Genomic DNA, 5,357 nt, shown 5'->3' on the forward strand with positions numbered 1-5,357 from the left:
TATTTTCCAATCCACTGATAATGCATAAGAGGATATCATTGACTCTTTATAGGAGCTATGGATTCCACTATCTATGAATAACGAATCTACGCATACACGAGTCATACCCCCAATGTACCGGCAAGCGTACATTTACATAATGTCAGGATGTCTCCCTTTAGTACATCAAAGGATACAAGTCCAGTATACAGGTTCATTATCCATCTCAGGATTAAGATGACAACATATAATTCGTCAAAAGTGAATTGTTTTATTCAAACAGAATTATTAATTAAAACAATTCAACTTTGGTCCGATCCAATATAGATTTCACCATTAGAAACTATATCAATGTCTCCACCCATAGAGTCCTACCTCCGACGACCAAGACAAGCCGTCTCCCTTAGGAAGTAGACAACATAACAATCTTAACATGAATAAAGCGCCCAACTTTATTCCCTCGATTGTGGATCACAAGATTTAGACTATTATCTTTAGATTCTTGTCTTCCGCATGTTCTTCACATTACATGCATGACCTAAAGATTTAGAATGACAGTCTCAGACTTTCAGTTTGCTTATCATACATTCAACTATTATGAACATAAAGAGGACAATTCATATATATATAAAATAAACAAATCTTTATTAATAGTCAAAATATCTCAAAGAATATTGTTACATTTATTCCTAAGGGCATAAACGCTAACACACCACACGTCTTCAAAACTGCACGGTGAACTCCCTTCGACTGACAGAGTTTCCTCCTGAAAGCAAGAAATCCTTCTCCCGATGGACTATCTCAATAAAGCACTAGGCTCACAAAAACTCACAGACTCTTTTCTGAACCCCACGTTTGCAACACTAACTTTATTCTTCAAATATAATTCAAACTTCAAATCTCCATGCACATCTTCATTATCTCTACGTGCACAATATCTTCATAATGGCTTAGTTATCACATCAGTGCCATGTAGATTACCTCACGTAAATTCTAAGTGCTATATAAATATATATGGATTTTTCTCTTGCCAATTTAATATTCCATTGCAATTCGTATTCAATTCAAATTCGAATCCAAGCAAAAGCCAAAAATTGGATAATCATCACAATAATATCTTCACATAATCTTTTTTATCCTTATCTCATTTGATTCTTATCTCTTTCTAGAATCTCATTTAAATTCAAATAACCAATGCTTTATCTTCCTTTGACTAAGGCTTTATTCTTATCTCTTCAAATCTGATTTCGAATCTTCTTCTGCAATACAAAATCTTCTTGAATCTGTTTTTTAAATTTTTACAAGATTGTTAATAAATTACCAACTAATAAAAATATTATACAAGTATGTACCCGATATATGCACTTGCTTGAAGATGTACCGATAGTGTAAGCAATAGCGCTACTGTATAAATCAATTTAGGGTAATTTAATTATTTATTGCTATTGCATATTTTGAAATACGACATGTTTAAAAAAGAGAGATAAAGAAAACTAAGCATTCATTCCCTAAAAAAATTAAAATTATAAACCTGATGTGTGTGCTAATTTTGGCAACCACTCCAAGTATGGTTATTTATGATTAGCAAAAAAAAAAAAAAAAAAAAGTACGGTTATTTATGGGATGCAATAGCCAACCGACTATCCGAAAAGGTTGTTGGGAAAATATAAATATTTAACCAAAAAGTGTCAGATCCTTTTTCATTAACTTGCCAAAACAAGTACTTAAAAGATATTATTGCACCAGCACTCACATCACTGCAAATGCAGCAAACTTTGACCTAATTCGTTCTAAAGGATTTCTAGACTGCATATTTGAAATATAATAACAGAAACTGATAAAAGAAATTAAGATTTATCAACAAGAATATTATATCTATCTGTGTATATATCTCACGTGAGGTGAAGAAATCATGAAAAGAAGAAATAAAAATAAGTGAAAATAAGAGTTAATTATGACACTGTAGCAATAGACCAATAAGATAATATATATATATATATTTCAAAATTTGATAAATTAAGAATGGTTTGCAATCATTTTGGTCATGATGATTGAAAAAGAGTTGGTCTTGCCCATCCATGACAAACACAAATGACATCTGCCAGAATACTGAGAGCTTCTAGTGTTACACTACATTATTGATTTCCATCTGGAGAGATCTGCACTGCATCAAATTTATGAACTTCCGGCGCTATATTTATTTTTACCCATCTAGTACCACAAAAATGAGATTTACAAACCTATATAATATACATATATATATATGTATGTATGTGTGTGTATATATATATATATATATATATATTATTCTAGCAATGTTAAATAATAGGGTGCGGAGAAGTAATGTAATAAGATTGAGTATAGACCTATATCTTTTAGAATAATATACTATTTGCATGAATGTTTCTGATAGTTTATTCATTACAAATTTATTGCAAAAATAAAATTAGATAAACTCAAATTAGTCGTAAGTCATTAATTGATAGAATTCCTCTGTTGGCCCTATTCACATATATATGTAGTAGAGATAGAGATATGACATGAAATAGTTTTTTTTTTCTTTTTCTTTTTCTTTTTTTCAGATTAACAAAACAGAAATTGAATTGTTGTGACATGTGCTCATGTAGTCACGTACAAGTGGTGAAAATTATCTCTAGTTTTTTCGTGTAGTCGTCTTTGTTAAATAATTTCTTTTTCCAATTTTGAGTAAATGTAAATATTTGTACATACGATTAAATCTCAATTTTTTTTGGGGGCCAATCGTCGTGTTGCACTCTCATTTTTAACATGATCCAATGACACCAAAATTTCTCCTCTCTTCTCATCTATTGTCCATTTCTGATGATCATTCCACAACTTTCTTAGAGAGGGAGAGAGAGAGAGAGAGAGAGAAGATCTGAAAGAATAACAAGATCAACATTATCACGAAAAAAGGTAATTAACAAGAAACTATTGATAGCTATCTACATTTTAAGAGTGTAACAACATATATATAACCAAATTCAACATATTTTGAGACTAAAAATGATTTTTTTTTTTTTAACTAAGTGCAAGCGAATAAAGAAATAGAAGATAAACACGCATTTCTCTTCTGCTTCGTTCACTTCGCGGATTTGAATTTTTAATTCAAGTTGAGATGTGACATTTTCTGAGAGCTTTTTACTGTAGCAGAAAAAGTTAGATGTGATATTTTCTAAGAACTTTTTACTGTAGAAATCTAAAATTGAAAACTCGAATCGGTGAAATGAACATGACCTATGTGCTGGTGTTGCCATCCTAGTTCCAGCAATATTTCAATACCCCAAAGGCAGTCATCATTGATGCGTGAAAAGAAGATAAAAAAAAATAAAAAATAAAAAACGAGTTTCACATTTTTCATAGACCAGAAACTAGAAAGGAATCTGCGGCATGTGATGTATAAATTACTGTCCATTTTTATGCGCCAAACTAAAACGACAACAATACCAGATTGACCCAGTTTCTCATCACTTTTTTACCACCCGGCAAGGACCCCTCCATCCATATGAGCCAACCACTGTAATACATTAATGAAAAGCTCTTGGCTCCTATCCACAGACTCTTATGAAAACGTTTTTACTTTCTCATTGCCCTTGCACTGCCTGCCCATCTTTAGTCCGATGGAAAATCCATTCGCAGTTTCAATCGTACGTAATTGTTGATGGCACAACTCTTCTATACTAATGTAAAAAGTACTATTAGTAAATTAACCCGATAATTAATAGGATGGTTTATACTAATACATTATCCATATTAAGCTTTTCATGAATGGAAAACACGTTTCTGAACTGCTTGCCCATGATAATTAAACTGTGCATACATACAAAATATACTAAATCATAAGAGGCCAAAAAAAGCAGCCAAATACCTAAGAAAAATCAGAATCTTCCATGTACTATATTAATCTACGTACAATTGATGTGGGAAAGGCAAAAGGGAATTCAATGCAAGAGATTAATATTATTATTGACAGATTAATTTGGTGACACAGCTATCCTCTTTACCCCGGTGTAAACGGTTATTTTATTTATTTTTGCGATTATATAGTGGACGTTTGGTTCACAGATTCAAAATCATGATTCAGAATTATTCTCAATTTTTGTGTATTTTTTGTGAAAGAAAATACTGTAACGAATCACGAATCATGACACGAATCCTCATACTAATCACCCTCGTAGACAAGTTTAGGACATAATTATGATAAGTTTTCTTGTTCTAGATCTTCTGTGGTGGGTACGTGTGTGAAGCGCGTGGAAGAGAGATTGCACTTTTTTATCACTATTTTATTTAGATTAAAATATCATCTGGTTTGGGACATAATCATGGGGAGAGAAGGCTTCTTATTCCTTTTCATTTGTGTTCATCTTTTGAGTAATAGTCAAGCAAAGAACCAATATTGCATGCATATTGATAACCCACATGTATGGGCGGTTAAGATATTTTCCAATGACTAAAAAAATAATATGTTTCAACTAAACTATTATTTTGGATGTTCAAATATACATGACATAAATTCACAGCTTATATTAAAAGGAAAACAAAAAAAAAAACAAAAAAAAAAACGAAAACAAAATGATGATAGGTAACTGTTGCATGCTCATGAGAAGAGCGGGCAGTGGACAATTGCACATGAAGGTTGGTACTACATGTTAAAATCATTAACGTATTGGACTTGATGATATCTCCTTACGCCAATTGGAGTTGATAAATAGATTAACAATGTTTTTTTTAATTGTTTTTAAATGTCAAGAACATAGGATGTTTTACAACTTATCAATAATACCACACTTATTGCACTCCAAGATGTATGAGATGTTTGTTTCAAAAGTTCGTTTTTGGTTCTGAATCATGATTTTTGGTTCTCTACAACATTTTTCTCTCACAAAAAATTTAAATTTCAAAAATCAAAATCATGAATCATGATTCTGAATTCATGAACCAAACGTCTCAGTAGAGCTTGAATTTCTTACTTTAAATTATATATATATATATATATATATATATATACACACACACCGTGTTTTTTGTGATATTAATAAGTAGTTTCGTAGAAATTAAAATTTCAAATTAGCAGCCAATAGAAATCTTTATCTACAAGACATGGTAGCATATGAGAGAGCCAGATAGGTTTTTCTTTTTCTTTTTGCAAAGAACAACAGATCAGCTTTGATTTTCAATTCAAATTTGCATTCAGATAATTTAAGAACAGCAAGAACAATCTGCTATAAAATTTCCCCTTAAAACAAAAAGAAATTAGATGGAGGAAAAAAGAAAAGTAAGAAGAGAATGACAATTCTTAAGGTTACTATAATTGTATGAATTTTTTTTCCCAAATTCGTATTATATATCTTTATATATAT

The sequence above is a fragment of the Morus notabilis genome, unplaced genomic scaffold, assembly GCF_000414095.1.
Source record: "Morus notabilis unplaced genomic scaffold, ASM41409v2 Scaffold812, whole genome shotgun sequence".
Lineage (NCBI taxonomy): Eukaryota > Viridiplantae > Streptophyta > Magnoliopsida > Rosales > Moraceae > Morus > Morus notabilis.